This window comes from Sminthopsis crassicaudata, chromosome 5 (assembly GCF_048593235.1).
Source record: "Sminthopsis crassicaudata isolate SCR6 chromosome 5, ASM4859323v1, whole genome shotgun sequence".
NCBI classification, from domain to species: Eukaryota; Metazoa; Chordata; class Mammalia; order Dasyuromorphia; family Dasyuridae; genus Sminthopsis; species Sminthopsis crassicaudata.
In genome coordinates this window covers 115,908,480-115,928,967 of record NC_133621.1, presented here as the reverse complement: position 1 = coordinate 115,928,967, position 20,488 = coordinate 115,908,480, and the positions used below count along the sequence as shown (strand labels likewise).

General features: G+C 35.9%; 1 protein-coding gene and 1 pseudogene across 3 annotated transcripts in view; both read right to left on the bottom strand.

Moving 5' to 3' along the window:
• GRM8 (glutamate metabotropic receptor 8) overlaps positions 1 to 20,488 on the bottom strand; it is a 953,266-nt gene that overhangs the window by 895,120 nt on the left and 37,658 nt on the right. The gene's annotated exons all lie outside the window — the stretch shown is intronic.
• On the bottom strand, positions 845 to 20,229 carry LOC141542692 (cellular retinoic acid-binding protein 2 pseudogene; annotated as a pseudogene).

Here is a 20,488-nt window from a genome sequence, read left to right as displayed (position 1 = left end):
TTTCCAACCAAATACCAATCCCACAATGAATACATATATAGTTAATGCCAAAGAAACCTATTTTTGCAAGTCAGTAGCCCATGGGAGAATATATATACCGAACTATACAGAGCAAAGGATCTTTTCCATTGTGAGTAAAACAACAGATTAAGCAAGAGAGAATCCCATATTTTACCTAAAGAAAAATTTCCCAAAGTCTCTAGTATTAGGGATAGGGACATGGTAGAGCCTGCCAGCTCCTCTCATATCTGCTTCTTCCCAAAATCTTATCTTTCAGCAACCTAAAGTGAGCTCAAGCTGAAAGATCCCGAGATGATTGTAGCACCAGAAGAAACTATAAAAATTTGTAAAGCACCCAAAGAAAGCAAGAGATTGAAACTCCTCTCTTCTCTTCACCCTGTCCCTCACATGGAAATGAGGAAATAAGGTCCAGCAGCAAGGAAAGAGTTCTACCTCAATGGGCTTGAGAGATCAGGTTACATTTGGGGTTTCTTGCCTATCTTAATATATTCTTCATATTTCTCACTTTTATTGCATCTACTCAACTCAATTTTAAGAACTGCCAGACTTAGAGATAGACTTGGTTGGTTGCTAAGTAGAAAAAAAGGAAGAAGCAAGTAGAATATATAATATTCAAGAGTTAAGTCAGATATCTTCATTATGATTAATATTGCTGAAGATTTCATCAAATTTTTTTGTGTTTTTAACTCTTGCCCTCTTCCCCCTCACCACTATACATATATATATATATGTGTGTGTGTGTGTGTGTGTGTGTATATATGTATATATTATATTATATATATATATATATATTCAATGTTTTCATATAGAAGGTGTCTTTTATTTTTCCATATACCTCTGAATGTAGGCTCACCTGGTTTGTCTTAACATACAAAAAAAATTCCTAATCATTCAAACAAACAAAAAATAGGATATGTCATCAAATGAAATCATTAGAAGCATTTAAGCAGAGTTTATATCCATCCATCTGTAATATTCTGATATTATAGAAGTGATTCTTGCATTTGATAGGGAATTGGATTAGATTATATTTAAGGACTTCTTTAACTCATAAAGTCACAGCAAAGTGAAAAAAGCAATGTACTTGGAGCCAGAAGGAATAGGGGTGAAAATTCTACTTCTGAAACATGTTAGTTTCATGATCATGAGCCAATCAGTTAAACTTTCAAAGTTGAATCCATCCACAAAATCGTACATCATTGTTTCATCATACTTTAGGGATGGCCATAGGCTCTACCAGTCAGTACAAATACAAGTTCTACCATGTTGAAAAGGCTCCAAGTATGGCCCTAATTACAAGCTGAATCTATTTTCCAAGGGCCATTATAGCTAATCACAAGGTCGTACAATATCTATAAGCTGCCCACTTCATAAGGAAAAACTTTTTGATCAAGATGACTCATGAAATTTTACTATCATGAAGACAGAATGAGATGGTACATATGTAAAACACTTTTCAAGCTTTAAAGTGCTACATGAATGTCGGTTATTATTATAATTTTATTAACTATGTCCCTTTGTCAAGACCATTCAAGTTCAATTTCTTTACTGTAAAATAAAAGCTGTGGAAAGGATGAAATAAGGTAATTATTACTTCCCCCTTATGAGACTCAGTTTCCTCAACTGTTCAATATGAAGATTGGACCAAAAGAGCTTTGAAATCTTTCTGCTTTCACATATCATGAGTCTATAGTTCTATTCTATCCAGAAAGGACACCTGCAGAGGAGTAAAACTAAATTATTTGCCTTGTGACTAAACTAAGCTTAGAACCCAGGACCCTCTTTCTTGACTTTGATCTCTTTTCAATAGATTCCATCCCACTGTCCATCCAGAAAATAGGTGAGCATGAGTCAGTGATCTTATTCAAATATTTCCATTCAATATCGAGAAACTCCCTTCAATTTCATAAATAATGGGGGTACAAATGAGTAACTTTAGCAACCTCAAAGTGAGTTGCGGTGAGAACAGAGTGTATGTGGGTGTGGGTGGGTGTATTTGTGGAGTTGAGAAGAAAGGGCCAGTGAAATGCCATCTGGTTCAAAATTCAGGAAAATTAAAAAGTTAGAGGAGCTCAGATTTGAAGTGATTTGTATGATAATACAAGGAGAAAGAAATGTGTGTTTTCATGTATTAGTAAAAGAATTAGCTTTTTATAAGTCTAACTTTAGATTGAGGCAATTGGAAGAATCCCTACAAACTAGAATATATAAAGACCCCCAAAATCAGGGTGAAAGGATTTGCTGAAAATCTCTGTTAACCTGTTAGGATTGTTGATATGTTAGTCCCATACTCAATCGGATAATTATAGAATCATGAAATCACAGATTAGAGGGATCTGAGAGGTTATCCAGCCCAACTCCTCATTTTACAGATAAGGAAACTGAGGCCAAGAGAAAGCAAATACCTCATCCAAGGTCACACAGGCAGTAAGTTGACAAACCAGGATTTGAATTTGGCTCTTTTAATTTCATATTCAATCCTCATTCCGCTGCATCACATAGAATGTATAAAAATAAATGAATCGAGTTTTTTACATGAGGAAAATTCTGTTTACCTATTTTCCTGCTTAATATGGATTAACTAATATATCACTGAGCTTTTGCCTATAAATATGCTGTCTTATTTTTCAAATATCAGAGCTCAGGTAGAGGTTCCAAATGTCTTCCCTTGATATATTTGTCAACCAGTCTTTATGGTCTTACTCTTATGCTAATATTTCATAGTATAAAAAGAAGTAGGGCTTTAACTTAGAGACTGTTGTTCAATTCCTTTCAACAAGCATTGATTATAGTAGAGACACTGAACAAAGGATATATAGTGGAAGGGGTTCTGGCTCTGGGGTCAGAGAATCAAGATTCATCACTGTCTAAATATATGTGTATACATATATATGATAAATTATATATATATATATATGCATATGTTTATATATATGTCTACATATGTCTAATTGATTTTTTCAGCTTTGCAGATTTAGAAACTGAGGCTCAGAAGATGCCCAAAACAAATGACTTGCCTAAAGAATTCAGTTAACATGATATGCAGATCTTCTGAACTTTCTTTCCTCCACCAAGCCACTAATCCTGTGTGATATTAGAAAATAGACACTATTCCCATTTCATAATTAAGAAACTGAGGCTCAGAGACTTCCCACCCTCAGGGTCAAGTGATTTGCTCAAATTATACAATCATAAAATAAGTGGGAGGACAGGTCTGAAAGCTAAGTCTTCTGACTCTCCACCCTCCACCAAACTGCCTCTCAGGTTGGCTGGGTGAGGTTGACATGGTAATTGATTCAGAGCCAGATAATGTGGCTTTTGTATTGAACCAGCATTCTGGGACATTGTGCTGTTTTAGCTGAGATATAAGAGCCAAGGCACCGCCCACTGGTATTCACTGGCAAGGTTTTCGCCTCTCTGTAGTTAAAGAATTTGGTCCTCTTTCAGCCAGTTTCTATCAATACACCGCAGGTGGGGGAGAAGGGAAAGACTGATCTAAATGTCACAGAGAAACTCACATTAGGCTCCTGGTCAAATTTGCATGAGGATAATTAAATTCCAAGTTCCCAAATCCCTTCCTTCAATTCAACTGATAGGGTCTATTTCTCTCCTTGCACTAAGCCACTGTTTACTATTGCTCTGAACTGCTGAACAGCTGTAATTCTGTAATTTGCTGGATGGTGTGTACCCCCACCAGAGGGATATGGATATGTATGGAGTGGAAAGCCTAATGCTGTGCTCATCCCATTCATAGTCAGGCCCAGCCTCTGTCCTTCTTCCTAAGCTTCCCCTCTACTTAGCTTAGTCTTACCTGCCTGCTGAGCTGCTCCTCCTAAAGCGCCAGATGACCTTCTTGCCAGGGAATGCTTACTCCTATGACTCTCTCTGTGTCTCACCTCCGCCAATCCTTCTTTCTCAAACACTTAATGACTGTAGAGAGAGTGTCCAACTATTTTTAGATTCCAAAGTCTTGGAGGTGAGCCGTGGCAGCAGCAATGTGCCAGGTAAACCCCATGGCCTGAACTCCTGGAGTCAAAATGTCACCATGTGGAGGAACAAGAGGAAGCCATTGCCTTGGGAGTGCAGAGTGGGAAGATAAAAGCAGTAAAAGCTGAAAAAGAACTTTCACCACCCTGAAGCCAGTCAATGCAGTCAGTAAAGCTGAAATCAGTGCAATAAAGTTGAAGTCCATGCAGTAATCATGTCTCTACCTTCACTGTTGTATTCAATCAATCAATCAGTAAACAAGTTTTCCTTAAAAGCCTACTGTGCCAGGCAGTGGAGATAAAAGCATAGTAACCATCCCTACTCATCGAGAGCTTACATTCTATTCTATGGAGTGCAGATTGTTCACCTTTTGTTTCTGAAGAAGGCCAGTGACATCAGGAAGGTGGGATTTTAGCTGACCCTTGAAGGACAGCCAGATCATATGAAAGTGAAAGGTAAATCTCACCTGAAGCTTAACTACTTTCAGAGAGGAACCCAGAGTAACAGTGATGGAAGCCTGAAATAAATTCAAGGGAAAGACCAGTTGAGGACAGATGTAGAGTCTTTGAAAAAGAGTCTTTGAAAACCACCTAGACCTTTCTCCCCTTGGCTCATTGTCATTTGGGAGGATCTAAGTGCGTCACTGATAGGATGGGCTAGTATATGCTGATCTGCAGCACTGGTACTATATGTTCTGAAATACAAAGAGTAAGCACTGTAAAAAAAAAAAAAATGTGATCACATCCCACCTAGAACTACCTACCAATTTGTATTATCTGAACTTACTCTCTGTCTAAAGAAGGGCCTTCAACAGAAAGATCAAGCAAATAAAAATTTTAAGTACTTGAAATGGGATGGAAAAAATGAAAAATATCCAATTCCTTTTCACAAGGGACTTGTAGGGTTTTTTTAACTTTCAGATGATTTAAAAACATTAACAAATAAATATTGCAAACTGAATGAGGAAATGCTGTGGGATGAGAGGGAGAGGCCTTAGAGATAAAGCAGAGACTGGGGGCTTCTGTCCAATGCTTGTGGGATTCTCTCTCTCTCTCTCTCTTCTCTCTCTCTCTCTCTCTCTCTCTCTCTCTCTCTCTCTCTCTCGCTCTCTCTCTCGCTCTCTCTCTCGCTCTCTCTCGCTCTGTCTCTGTCTCTCTGTCTCTCTCTCTCTCCTCTCTCTCTCTCTTCTCTCTCTCTCTCTTTCTCTCTCTCTCTCCCTCTCTCTCTGTCTCTCTTTCTCTGTGCCTCTCTCTCTCTCTCTCTCTCTCTCTCTCTCTCTCTCTCTCTCTCTCTCTCTCTCTCTCTCTCTCTCTCTCTCTCTCTCTCTATGTCTCCCTGTGTGTCTGTCTCTCTTCTGTCTGTCTGTCTCTGTCTCTCTCTCTGACTGTTTGTCTCTCTCTACCTCTATCTCTTTTAGGATCTCTCAGAAATGGAGAGGATCTCTCTTGGACTGAGTCTTTTAATCAGAGACAGAGATGGGGAAAGCAAAAATTTCTGGCCAGGGTGGTCAAGGATTCATTTAGGATAGGTCAGATAAAATAGGGAGGGATAGAGGAAGCAGTTAGAAAATATCCAGGACATCAGTTTCTAGATATAAAAAGGAACAGGGCAGGGGCACAGGTCAGAATGCTAGCTGGGTAAAGTTGGAAGGAAATCAAAGACTCTGAAGTTGAGTGGTCACTGGGAGGACATGGAATAGGAGAGCTGCAGAAGATCCTCTCAGGACATCTCCTCAGCACTCATTCCCTGACATAAACCCTGGTGCACACTACATCATCTGCTGTCATGGTTAGGATCAACTCTTGGGACCAGGAGGTCTTGGGTGCCTCCCCTTTCAAGAATCTCTGTTCATAGACCATCTTGTTCTGATTTTCCCATTTCACCAAGCTCTTACAGGGTCTCCCATCCAGTCTCTGCTCCTCAAACTCTTCCCCAATTTTAAAGTTTATCTCAGTGGTCCTCACAGTGTTAGATGTTTTGATGTAGAAACTCTCTCCATCCTGTTTAATCTCCATTACTGGCTTTGAGGTGGCTGACATAGCAGTCTTTCTTAGCATCATTTTCACTCCCAATGTCTTGGGCAAATCCTCGAAGTTTTCTGAATGGATGATCTTCTAGTTCAGGAGAAGTTAGATGGAAATTTCTCCTAGATATGAGGCTTGGAAACTGGAAGTTCTAAGAACCACTTCTTCTCTCCCACCTTGGGATCTCTAAGTACCATGAACAAAGGAGACAATCACAGTGAAACCTCCAAAGCCCAAAGTTTTTGAGGGAAGGTTGTTTTTTTTTATCATTTTTGTCTTTATATCCCCAGTGCCTTGCCTATAGTTATCATAGAAAAATAGGAGTCAACATACAGCCCGCTGGTATTCATTAGCAAGAGATTCACATCTCTGAAGCTTTGGAAGAACTTTAGTCTTCCTGAATGGAATAGATTGGACTTGCTTAAAAGCACAGTTCCTATGCATGAGCACATTCTACTTCCTGTATCACCAAGTGAAATGATACACAAATCATTCTATCTCTTTTTTTCCTACTTTTTGAGTCGCTAAACTGTCTGATGGGCAGGTATTGGGAAGGCCTGTACATAAATCCTAAATCAGGCATAACTAGCTATGTGTCTCTGTCTCATTTTGCTCATATGTCAAATGAAAGACTCAGTGGCCTTTAAAATCATTTTCAGCCCTAAATCGATGATCTACAATTTTTTTTAAAATTTTATTCATTTTTAACTTAAAGACAAAAAGACAAAAAAGAACATCTTCATGTATATAGTACAACATAAAAAGCAGATTCAATATAAAACCGAATTTCCACTTCATATTTAAAAAAAAAACAACAATAACACTATAAGGATCAACTAGATAGAGTAGTAGATAATGCACCACCCCTGAAGTCAGAAAGACCTGAATTCAAATTTGGTCTCAAACACTTAACACTTCCTAGCTGTGTGACCCTGGGCAAGTTAAGTGATTTTAACCCCAATTGCCTCTGGGGGAAAAACCCACTATGTGATAAATACATTTTCAAAGTTACCCTGCTTTTCTGTGATTCTTTTGTTTTCTTTTGTTCTCTGTTGTTCACTTTTTTCTCCCTTCCTCCCATCCCACCCTAGAGAAGACTATCATTGCATAAAATATTATATACTTATATATTACACATGTATGCATATACAAATATATGTAAAACCATAATATACTTACTTCCATATACCAGTTCTTTCTCTGGCTGTAAATAGCATCTTCTTTGATAGCTCTTTTATAGTTGATTTAAGTATTTATAACATTCAAAATGACTTAGTCATTCAAAGTTGGTCTTAAAACAATATTGCTGTTACTTCTTTTGGTTCTCCTCATCTATTTCTTCATTGTTTCATGCAAGGCTATCCATGTTTTTTTCTAAAATCAGCCAGCTCATCATTTCTTATAGCACAGTAGTATTCCATCACAATCATATACCACAACTTGTCCAGCCATTCCCCTTGACGGGCATCCCTTCAATTTCCAGTTCTTTACCACCACAAAAAGAGCTGCTATAAATATTTTAGAGCATTTAAGTTCTTTTCTTTTTTCCTTAATCACCTTGGAAAACAGACCTAATAGTGGTCCTGGTAGGTCAAAGGATACACAGTTTTATAATTCTTTGGGGCCAATTCCAGATTGCTCTCTAAAATGGATGACTCTATATTAGTCATAAGAGGGAGCAGAGAATAATAAAAAGAGCCCTGCTCTTAAAGACCTAGACCTGAGCTCCAATATGATACTTACAAGTAATATAAACTGAGCAATGTCACCTATCTAGCCTTTACCTCAAACTCTCTGAAATAGTGAATGAATGAAAAAAATAATTTTAGGTGCTTCCTAATTCCCAAGCACTGCACTAGGCACTGGGATAGATACAACTAGAGAATGGAAGACAGTCCTGGCTCTCAAGGAACTCTATAACAAAGACATGATTTAAAACAAAGTTCAACTACAGCCTGATGGAAAGGCCTGGAGATCCTAAAGATCAGTCAGAGGGAGAGATAACAGAGCCCAAAGTCTCTAGGTTAAGAAGGCAGGTTAGATGCCAGTAGGGAGGTGGGCAGGAGGTGTATAAGATGCTAAAATAAGGACAGATGATAAAGCCAGGAGGACTTTAAGAGGAAATGGGCAGAAGAAGTTGATTTTCCTCCATCTCAATAGAAGGAATAGATTTGGCGACTCATCTAAGTGAGGATCAAGCAAAGGGGGAAAGAAAGAAAAAGAGGATACAGAATATAATGAATTGTGACAGTTAGTTTACCTGGCCCTGACAAAAATAGATAAGGTGACATTTACTTTTTCTCTGATTATTAATAAATGTGAATAATTCCTATGGTTGCTGATAGTCTCTCTCTTATTCATCTGTATTATTTTCAAAGGAATTTAAACCATCAGTATACCAGAAAACATAGACATCACAGGAAGAAAATGAACAAAGAAAATGCATCACAATACTGGCACTCCCTGCCTCATATGGTTGAAATGAGATAATGTACGTAAAACATTATTATCACTTGTGATCCATTCCCCTAATAAAAATAGTTCACATGTAGGTATCACTTTAATATTTGAAATGGGACTTTCACATAGCAATTCTGTGAGGTGGGTGGTAATAAGATTTAGAAACTTAGAAGGAAACTTAAAAGTGATCTCATGGATTCCTTATGAGAAAATGCATAAAATGAAATTTTTAGGAATGTCTAAAAGAACAAAAGAAACTAATGGTTTTGAAATAAATATGTATTTTCCCATCTCAGTCCATGAACTTCTTGAAACCTATCCAGAAACATTTTTGGGGAGAGGTTATCTATGGATTAAAAATCCCAATCTCAATTCAATCCCCTCATTTTACAGAAGAGGAGCATCCGTAGTTTCTAGAGATTCAGTGACTTGCCCATGGCCAATGACCACAAGATAATTCAGGACAAGGGAAGAAGCAATAAAGCTTACAATAAACAATCAGCAAAAAGTGACTCCATGAAGGCATCCATTGAATGTCAAAGGTCCTCTGACCAATCCTATCCAAATCCTTATCTAGCTTACTCATGATTGGTTTATTCAAAGAGGAGAATGTAAAGAGGAAGGAAAGAAGGATTACTTTCCCTAGATCAAAACAGTTTAAAATAGAGCTAGCTGAATTATCTATACATCTGTTTTGAAAAATAAAATGCTTTAATAATTTTTTTTAATTTTAAAAAGAGAGCTAATTAGCTCTCTGTATGGAACAAAGTAAGTGCCTACATTTAAGAGCTGCTCAGTTCAATCAGAAGTCATGTAGGGAGCTAACTCCCAGCTGCTGAATGGCTCAGTGGATAGAGTTGGATAAAAAAAGTGAATTCAAATCTGGCCTCAAACACTAGCTTTGTGATACTGGAAGACTAGTCACTCTCAGTCTCAGTTTCTTTACCTGTAAGATGAGGATAATAATAATATCAGTGTCCCATGGTTGTCAGGATCAAATGAATTAACATCTGTAAAGTTTGATGTTTTTTTAACCTGAGAATATAACATGAATTCTAATTATTATGATTATTTTATGGAATTGCTAGTTATTAGTAGTAATAGTTGAACTTTGAATGGGCTATGGTATATCTAAGATAAGAGCAAAGGAGACTCAAGTAGTTATGTCACATGTGGTCACACGTCCTCAACGTTTATTTTTTTTTTAATTTTTTTTTAACAAATAATTAATAAGAAACAGTCTGGATTCAAACTCAGGCCTCGCAGCTCCGAAGCTGAGACAATTTCTATTCTACCATGCTTCTTCACTGTTTCTTTACTCTAGCACACATTCTGAAATTCCTGATATTGATTAAGAGATGCTTACTTTCAATTACTGCCATTCTTCCCCTAATCTGGCAACCACAACTAAAAATCCCTCTTTTTTATTATAATTAATAATTAAGATCATAGAGGTCTGTAAATGCACAGGAGATAAATGAGGGGGAAATTGTGAAATCGTGAAATTATTATGGATGAATCTTAGGGTACAGCGGCAAAAAAAGCTCATATCACAGTTTTGATGCCTAACATGAAACAGCAGGACACTGGCCTGTGGCCACAAATGGCATCCCCAATCTCTCTTACCAAGCTGATGAAAGGAGACAGACAAGTTAAAAAATGTGACTCAATAACAAGAAATCCATCCCCTCTCCTGGAAAAACATGACCCACAGAGAGTGGGTCAGTGATGGTATCCTCATCATAGTATCTACAGAGAAAGTATCATTATTGAACTTAAATGTTCAAAAAGAATAAATTCTCTTCTACTATGGAACTCTCAGTCATGTTTCTTCTTTTTCTTTAATGCTTCCGAATGGTTCTGTCTGTCATTACCTAGGCTTCTGTTATGATTAACAAAGCACAAAGAATCCTTTCCTTTAATTCTGCACTTTGCTTTTACAGTCTGGCAAGTTAAAAAGTTGGTTGAAGTCAGTACCTCCTAAAGCCTCCATCTCATTATCCCAAGACTTAGATTATATTGTAAGTATCAAAGCTGGTGGTTGATAACAAAAGGCTTCAGAGGAGGAAACCTGCTCCTTTCGATCTCTGATCTAAGTGCCCTCTTGACACAGAGTAACTCTTCCCCAAATCCATACTCATTAGCACTGACGGACAATAGCTTCAAGATTTCTCAACCCAGCCTGGGAGCCACTTCACTAGAGGGTCAGCAACTCACAACAAACCAGAAAAAAAATGAAAATAGCAGGATTTTCTTCAATGGAAAAAAATAAAATAAAAACAAAACTGATCATACCATAAGCTACATTTCCACTTATCTTTCCTGGAGTAAAGTTAGTTAATGTTCCTAATGGAAGATACTGAATAAAAATTGCAGCTGTTGTTTTAATATCATACATAAAACCTAAACCAAATCACAAAGAAATGACAACAAGGCTGCTTTCTGGAGAGTGTGGGGGAAGAATAAAAAGAAGAGATATCACATTGTTCTATCTCTCGTTCTCTACCTCCTACTCCATGTTTTTTTTTTTCTGTCTGCATTTCTAGTTCTGCCTCTGTCTTTCTCCAGCCATCTCTGTTTCTTTGAATCTTTTTTCCTTCTGGATCTCTGGATCTCTGTCTCTTTCTCTTCCTCTTTCTTCATCTTTCTCTATCCCTTTCCATTTCTATTTGATCTCTTTCTCTGTGTGTGTGTATGTTTTTCTCTCTCCTCTTTTCTTTCTTTCTCTCTCTCTCTCTCTCTTTCTCTCTCTCTCTCTCTCTCTCTCTCTCTCTCTCTTTCTCTCTCTCTCTCTCTCTCTCTCTCTCTCTCTCTCTCTCTCTCTCTCTCTCTCTCTCTCTTCTCTCTCTCTCTCTTTCTCTCTCTCTGTTTATGTCTTTCTCTTTCTCTTCCTCCCTCCCTCTCTCCACCCCTCTCTCTCTCAAATCCAGTAATTTAATTGCAAGCCCTCAGCTTCCACTCTAAAAGCTCTGCCCAGACAGAAATCGTCATCTGAGATGCACAAACTCCAGCAGACTCTGTATCTGCTGACTGTGCAGCAGACTGACTTCTCCAAAGGAAAGGTCAGCTTGCTATGCAATATCAAAGAGAAAAAAACCTCCCACTTCACTGCATCTGGCTGTGACAGAGCCCAGACAAACAAGGAGTTCAATGCTTGGCCAGAGGCAAAGAGGTATTTTCCTCCTGCCCAATGGCTTCTTGGGACTTCAATTAAAAGCGAAGAGTCAGCAACAAGATTCCTTTATTTAAAAAAAAACAATGGTGACTGACAACCCCCCAGTCAAATGATCAATCAATCATAAGTTTCATTTTATTTATTAATAGACTATTAGATGCCAGATTTGCTAGGTTATGGGGCTACAAAGACAAAAAAAAATTAAAGTTTCAACCTTCAGGAGGCTTATATTTCCTCAATACCCCCAAAATTAGAAAAAAACTTTTTTTTTCTAAACCTATGGTTTTAATTTCTATACCTATAACTATATATAGTGTGGTTTACATAAATATATGTGTATATTATATATATATATATATATATGCCTATAACTATAAAAAACCTATAGTTTCTAAACTTGCAGTTTAGAACTTTCACTTTCCATAAAGAAGGATTTTGTGGAAAGAGCAAAAACAGGAAGACAACATAGCCATGGCAGAGAAGTTTTTTCAATATTCCTCCCCTAATCTACCATGAAAGGGAGAATCAATGGCCCCAAACTGAACATTTCTCCTGAATTTGCATTTTCTTCTCATATCCTTATTTTTATATATGCCATCATTCACTTAAGGTCTCACAATCAACCCTTTGAATTCAAAATTTGGGACACCATTGTACAGTTGGTGAAATGTGAACTGATCCAACCATTCCAGAGACTAATTTAGAATTGTGAGTGGGCCCTTTGACCCTATAATACCATTACCAAGTCTGTATCCCAAAGGAATCAAAAAAATTTAAAAGGAAAAGGATCTATATGCACAAAAATATTTATAACAACTCTTTTTGTGGTAGCAAAATAATTCCAATTTCATGCTGTCTCTCATGGTCACCTATTTCCACCTTACTATTCTAACGCAGATCCTCATTATTATCTACCTGAACTAATTCAATAGGTTCCTATAAAAGGTTCTTTGTTTCCTCTTTCCACAGACTTCAATCCATTCTTCTATTGCTGCCCCTGTTTACAGTAGGAATGTCCAGTCTCCTCTAGTTTTAACTAGTTAGATCCATGGAATTGGGGGCTCCAAATTCTTCCAAATGCTTGACACTATGTTTCTTTTCTCTAGTTCCTGGATCTTCTTCTATCAGTATCAAGAAGATTCTTGATATATTGATGTTTTATGATAATTCTTTCAATGTTCCCAATGCACTGATTATCATAGTCATGAATATAAGTTCCAAATCTCTATCTGCAATCCTCATCTCTCTCTGGAACTGTAGTCCTATATCATTGTTGTTTAATTATTATCAATCACATCCATTTTCTTCATGACCTTTTTTCTTGACAAAGATGCTAGATTGATTTGCCATTTCCTTCTCCAGATAATTTTCCAGATGAGTAAATTGAGGCAAAAAGGGATAAATGATTTGCCCAAGATCACACAGTTAGTATATTCTGAGGTCATATCTGAATCCAGGTCTTCCTGACTCCAAGCCCAGAGCTCTATCTACCATCTCACCTAATTGCCCACATCATCAGCTGCCTGCTGAACATCCTACCTTCAATACCTGATAGTTCACACAAATTCAGTACATACAAAAAAATAGAGCTCATTATCTTCTCCTCCTCTGCCCCTCCTAAATCTGCCCCTCCTAAAAATTCTCAATCTCTGTTGGCTTCTTCTAGTCACCCAGGCTTACAACACCTTCAAAGCATCTTCAAGTCATCCAGATTTAATTTGAAGGCCTCCAGTGTCAATGATCACCAAACAGTTAATTCATTCCCTTTTTAGACAGTCCTAATTATTAATGTTTCATTGAATCATTTTGAAAGCTACCGCCTGATGACTTTCCCTTATTTCACCTATCCTCTGTGGCCAAGAAGAGCAAAGTTAATCTATCCTACATAAAATAACTCTTCAAAGATTTGAAAATCACTTGAAGATGATCCCCAAAGAAAGCCACTTAATTAAAATGTTTTTAAATTAGACTCATCAGAAAATAATCATCATTATGATGATAATAAATAAATAGATAACATATATTTCCTTGAGTTGTGCAAAATGTTTTACATATAGCTTATTTGATCTTCAATACAACTATTTGACATAGGTTCTATTATTGTTCCCATTTGATAAATAAGGAAACTGAAGTTGAAGGACATTAAATATTTGCCCAGAGTCAGATAGCTAGAAAATGTCTAGGATCAAATTTGCAATCAGGTCTTTCCGGCTCTATCTAGAAAAAGGAATTAGGATTTTTGAAATCTGAGAAAAGAATAACAAGGCAGCATTTAAAAGTGGCCTTTATTTCAGGAGAACATGAATAGTTCCTCGTGAAATATTAGCTGTTTTCCCATAAGGAATGTTTCATATTTGTAGATGTATCCCCATGGCCTTGAAAAATTATCTAACAATATTAAGAGTTAACATTTATATAATGCTTACTACAGGTCAAGGACTATGATAAGGACTTTACAATGATCATCTCCTTTGATTGTCACAATAATTCTGGAAGGTAGGTACTATTATTGTCTCGATTTTGCAGATGATTAAACATGCAAATAAAAGTTAAGTAACTTGAATAGGCTTACACAGCTAAGTGAGCTGGATTTGAATTCAGGTCTTTTTTACTTTATTCTATCCACTGTAATACCCACCTGCCTTACCTGGCACATAGTAGGTACTTCAAAACTACTTGATCACTAATTGATTTTCAACCCCTACTGGTGAAATTAGATGAGGGATTTCTAATAATTAGAGTTTTTAAATAATGAAAAGTATTCATGAGGCAGATTGAGGTATCTGCTTATTTGTAAAGCTTTAAAAATAAATATTCATCATTATTTGTGGTTCTTCCTAAACTCATAGAAGGATTCCTTTTAATTCACTGGATATTTATTGTATGCCTACCACAAGCAAAACACTGCCAGGTGTGTATAAATAAACTACAAGGTCCCAGATCTCAAGGAGCTTATACATTGCTTTGTATACAATTTTTGTTGAATCTTTCATATAATAATAATGAAATTAGATTAATTAAGTACAAAATAGAAATGCCAAATGTTGTGTGGAGTTGAGAGGAAAGATCGTTTTTATTGGAAGACATCAGAAACGCCTTCTGGAAGTAATATAATAAACTGGATGGATGGCTGAAGGATGACTGGGTTTTAAACAGATATATGTGAGGGGGTATAGAGGAAATGCTATGAGCAAAGACACAAAGGTCAGAAAGCATGCAATACACTCCAGGTATAGCAAGTAAGCTATTTGGACTAGAGCATGGGGTATGTAAAAAAGTAAGATGAGATAAGGCTGGAAAGTTAGATTATGTAGAACCTTGAAGGACTCTATTCCATAGGCAGTGAAAGACTAATGTAGACATTGGGGCAAAGGACATTAGAATTTTGTGTGGGGGAAAAATAATCTGGTAACAGTATGTAGAATGTATTGGATAGGAGATATCTACTGCAATAGTCCAGAAGAGAAATAATTGAGATAGGATGATCAGAAAGAACAGATTTTAGAGGGAAATGATGATTTTGATTTTGTATGTATTAAGCTTGAAAAGAAATATCTATACATCCAGGTAGAGATGTCCAATGGGAAATTAAAAATATCAGTCTGGAACTTGGAAAAGACAATAGAAACTAGACATCTCAAGTTTCCTTTCCGATCCAAACATCATATTATTAATTAAATCAAACAGAAGCCATGACAGATGGAAATTTCTTGGAAAACTGATAAATCCAAAAAGAAAATGATAAATAGAAGTATGTCTAGAATGGTTTATATATATACATATGTGTGTGTGTGTGTGTGTCTAATGATAACCATTTCTAAGCTGGAGGTGGAGGAGGGAAGAAAAGAAAAATAAAATAAAAAAGAGAAAGTGTTATGATAACTATTATATATTTTTGCAATCATTTTTCTATTTTATTGTGTTAGAGAAATGCTTATTTTATTTCTTAAGTTCAGAATAAATATTTTTTAAAGAAGAAACTAGCTTTAAAAATATACTTAATCACAAAGCAAGGAACTCTTAGAATAAAATATGAAAATGTGTTGTATAGATAAATTGATATCTAATTGCCTTAATTTTACAACAGGTCAAAAGAAATCACTAGTGAAAGTGAAGAACACCTGCTTCTAATCCAGCAAACATTTAATTTAATTACATTTAATTACAAAGCTACATAGGACAAATGTTCCCATAAAATAATTTCTTCATTTGTGAAGAGATGGGTCCAATGGGGAAGGGGTTTCAGTCTCCACTACCTTCCCTGATTCTATATTGTGTGTCCTCATTCTTTATCTACTCTGGCAGCCTGCAATTTCCTTAATTCTTATGTTGGTCCTATTGAATGCACCACAATGCTACCAACATTCCCTGGCTATTGTGTATTATTATATTCCAGTGAAACACATCCGAATACAAGAAAAAATAAGACATATAGAAAGTAATTGAAGGAATGAGATTCCATGTCCCATATAATAAGTGAGCTGATTTTTTAAAGGAGCTAGAGCTTCTAAGAGGCAGAGGTGAAAAGAGAATGCATTCCAACCAAGAAACACATGCAAAGACATGAAGATGGGATATGAATTGATGAGCATAAAAAAAAAACAGGAAATAGTTCAATTTGGATACAATGTGGAGTGTATGAACTGGAATAATGTATATTAAACCTAGATAGTTAGGATGGACCTGATTGTGAAGAATTTTAAATGCCAAACCAAAGAGTTATGTTTTATCCTAGAATGCATAGGGAGTTTCTATAATGTTTTAAGTGGAGCAGCAGTATGATTATACTTGTGTTTTTGGAGTTTTTATTTTGGAAGCAATGTGGGCAAGAAAGTGGAGAAAAAAGAGACTTGAGGCAGGAAGAACAATCAGGAAGATCTTGAAATAAACAGATTAGAAGATGGTGAGCAACCAGCAGTATGGTGGAATAGTTATTTTCTCCAAACTCTTCTAACTCTCACTAACAAAGAAAGGGATTATGTACCAGATGAAGAACAATTACAGATAAAATAATAGGACAAAAGAGAGAAAAACCTGAAAATATAAATTATTTCTGAATTAACATGGAAAAATCTTAAAGTAACCTGTTATCAGGTATACAGGAGATGGGAATGGAAGGGGAGGAAGGGAATTAAATCCATAACTGAGACTCTCTGAATAAGCAAAAGGGAAATTAACAGATTTGAAACAAAAGTACTGAAGTAGAAGAAAATCTAATAAAAGAAAAGCAAAAGGCAACAATGTTATAAGAACAAATGTATTTTATATAAGCCAAAATTATTATGACTTCAAAGACAATATGAAGAATCAATTTAAGGATACTATATCTTCCAGAAGAACATAAAAAGTCAAACATCTAAATAGCCTATAAAAAAGACTTCCTAAAATATCTGATTATCAAAAATCAAATGAAGTGGAAGAAGTTTCACCATAAATCAAATATGTCTAATGACACTATGTTCATCTCCCTCCTTTCTTTCTCTCAGATATAAAATTGCTTAATAGAGAGAATCTAGAGATCATCTCCAGAAGAAAAAAAAATGCTGCTTTAAACTCAAGAATGAAAAGTTAAATTTAATCATTTCAGCAATACCCACCCCTCAAAAAAATAAAAAGCCAACAGATTCTTAAAGCATCCAGGAGAAAAATCTTCATATACAAAGGAAAGGAAATTCATGTAACACAAGGACATGAGAAATAATAGGAGGGAACAGAATGCTATATTTCAAAAAAGAAAAAAATTCCACTTGCAATTCAAAACTATACCATGCAAATCTGGGTCTTAACATCAAAAAATATATATATGACTATTATACAAAAGAGAGGTATTTCAGTTATTTCTTAGCAGAAAAAAGATACCAGCAGTATTCTATTTGCAAATACCCCAAAACAACAAAGGAGGGGACAAATAAAATACCCATAAATAAAAGAATAAGTGATGAGAAAAATTACTCCATATGTACAATTCACCACCTCTCTCTTTTTTGGGAGGGTGAGAGAGAAAGGGAAAGAAGAGGCATGTTTCAACATGAGAAGGACTAGAATTTGGCTCATTGACACAATGCATTCATTTTTATCCATAAGGCAAAGAAAATAGAGTTTAATATATATATATATATGGATATATATATCCATATATATTATATATATATATATATATATATATATATATTCCAAAGTAAACTGAAATCACTGAATCCACATAAAAAAACAAGCTGTAGCCAAAAGTATTAAGATTTTTTTTAAAAGAACCATACAAAGATTTGTATAACAGTATTGTATGTAATTGCATTTGGAACCACCTAAATATCCCAAAATATGGAAATGACTAAAATTATTTGTGGCACTTTAATATAATGGAATACTAAGATGTCACTAAGTCTTACAAGTATGAAAGATACAAAGAAATCTAGAAAGAATTTTATGCACACAAAATTGGGATGAAAGGGAATGGTGGAACCAAAAGAATAGAAGAGCCATGACTATATAAGAATAAATAAATAAATGAGGATGAATGGGGAAACAAAAATTCCTTATAGAAACTTAGAGGGAGTGAACAAAAACCTGCTATAATATTTTATGCCTTGAAGTCAATTTAAATGTAAATACTAAGCAATATAGATTATTCTATTGATACATCTTATTGTTCTTAAGTAAACATTTTTAAAATCTACTGTTCCATTAAAGCAATTGTTCTCATCTGTGATGTCCTTTAAATAAAGTCTATAGAAGAATTATGACTCCAATTCTATATTCAATTCAATATTCTAATCATGAAATATCTAAATTAGGAAGTTTGTCATTTTGGGAGCTTTTTCACTCATTTAAGAATTATTTGTGCTATGCTCAAAAAGTTATCAAACTGTGCATACCTTTTGACCTAGCAGTGTTGGCTTATATCCCAAAGAGATCTTAAAGAAGGGAAAGGGAGCTGTATGTGCAAGAATGTTTGTGGCAGCCCTCTTTTTGTAGTGGCCAGAAACTGGAAACTGAGTGGATGTCCATCAATTGGAGAATGGCTGAATGAATTGTGGTATATGAATATTATGGAATATTATTGTTCTGTAAGAAATGACCAACAGGATGATTTCAGAAAGGCCTGGAGAGACTTACATGAACTGATGCTGAGTGAAATGAGCAGGACCAAGAGATCATTATGTACTTCAACAGCAATACTATATGAAGATCAATTCTGATGGACGTGGCCATTTTCAACAATGAGATGAACCAAATCAGTCCCAATAGAGCAGTAATGAACTGAACCAGCTACACTGCGAAAGAACTCTGGGAAATAACTATGAACCACTACATAGAATTCCCAATCCCACTAATTTTGTCCACCTGCATTTTTTATTTCCTTCACAGGCTAATTGCACACTATTTCAAAGCCCGATTCTTTTTGTACAGCAAAACAACTGTTTGGACAAGTATACATATATTGTACTTAATTTATACTTTAACATATTTAACATGTATTGGTCAACCTGCCATCTGAGGGGAGGGGGAGAGGGGAAAAATTGGAACAAAAGATTTGGCAATTGTCAATGCTGTAAAATTACCCATGCATATATCTGATAAATAAAAACTATAATTTTTTAAATCAACAGAACATAGAATCATAAATAAAAGCTGGAAAGGCAAAAAAAAATTATTTGTGTACTGACTATGCCTAGGTTTCATGCTTTTTCTATGTAGACAAAGGAAACATCAGCAAAGTACCCAAAGTATTCTCTTTTTTATGTATAAGAAAAATGAATTATTTGCCAGCAATCCACATGCTTTAATTCTGACAAGAACATGAAAACAGAACTCCAGAATCAAATAATCCACTTAAAAAAAAAAACAGAGCTTGAGATTAGAGGGAAAAGATAGCTAACTGAAGAGTACAGAGAACTTTAGAACATTCTTCCTTATTTTGCTTCCTATCTTCTACTTAGCCCATTTCTTCCACATATAGTAAGTATTTAATAAATGCTTTTAAATTCATTCTTTTTTATCAAAGTAGCAGAAGGGGCAGGACTATGGTAAATGTAATCAAGGTCAAGACAAAATACCTCCTAGCTCTTTAATTTTCTGCCACCCAATATAAAGAAGCTTTATTTCCCTTAGGAACATGCTCTGCACTTTTATGTGGCTAATTTTTCTATGTTACTTCTCCTTTAGGTGTTTTTTTATGGAAATGTTCTTAATGCTATGCTTATAAGTGGTATTGGGGGTCTGCACAGAAAGTATTAAATGCATCCTCAGTAACTGGCTTCCACTACTATGCTGCAGAATGAAGGTCAGTAAAGGCATTAATGGATTGAAGCTCTGTTTTTGCATAAAAACTACCCATAGATCATAGAGCTTTGGCCACACAAATCCAACCAACAGCAGCACCAACCCAATTCCCATTCTCATTTTAACAGACTTCTCTGCAACATTTTGCACCTATTTTGGTTTCATTTCCTCTTCGCCCTTCATTGGCAACCCAGTATTCATCTGCATTTTCATATCTCCTTTCACCTCACCACTTCCCACTCTCCAAGTGCCAGCAACATGGATCCTAGCAACCACTCCCATGTTACCGCATTCTAGGCTCTGCCTTCAAAAGTTGGTCCCTGATCTCATCACTTTGTCAGCATCCAACAGTCTGAGGAAAGCTTTTATCCCCTCAGTCCCTGTCCTGAAATTCCAAAAAGCAACCTGACACTTGTGGAAAATGGAAACTGAAATATTTTGTAACCAAATTTACATTTGCTTCTAAGATACTGTTAAATGCAAAATTAATGCCTCAAGTTAATTTGGCGCTCTCTGCTTTGAGCCGATTAGCACACACTAA